Genomic DNA, 617 nt, shown 5'->3' with positions numbered 1-617 from the left:
AGTGAAACTCCAAACACTGTTTCTGTATCGACTCTAGTCAGGTCAAGCAGAGTAATTATAGGAGAAATTATAGATTAACTTGTTGCTGCATTGAATTACAGTAAACTTTGCTTAAAGTTTTTTTTTTTTTTAAAAAGATGACAAAAAATATATTTTCCAAATTATTTTACCTGATAATACCCTGATTTCCTTATTCAACCTTGAAATGAAAATGTGCATTTTAAAGAAGAATTGAGTTTTTACGCCTGTGTCTGGCTAGAGCCTGTCCAGCTGAAAATGGAGGAGAGGTGGTGCTCACCTGCACAAGTTGCCCATCATTCATATAGTAGACTAAAACAACAATTCATGTTCACATTCACGTTGCATTCAGACTATTAAGAGAGGTCCGTTACCATGACCCTGCATGTCTTTGCAGTGTGGGAAGAGAAGCTGCAGCATCTGGTTAAACACCGAGACAACATGCAAACTCCACATCTAACATCAACAGACACTGATTTAAAGACAGGCCTCTTTACTCAAAAGATATATGACCAGTGTGATCTTGTTATTGTTTATAGGGTTATTGCTTGTATAGTTTTTAATCTTAAGCATCATTTGTTTAAAAAATTGGGGGGTTA

The sequence above is a fragment of the Amphiprion ocellaris genome, chromosome 4 (genome assembly GCF_022539595.1).
Source record: "Amphiprion ocellaris isolate individual 3 ecotype Okinawa chromosome 4, ASM2253959v1, whole genome shotgun sequence".
NCBI lineage: Eukaryota > Metazoa > Chordata > Actinopteri > Pomacentridae > Amphiprion > Amphiprion ocellaris.
This window is presented reverse-complemented; position numbering follows the sequence as displayed.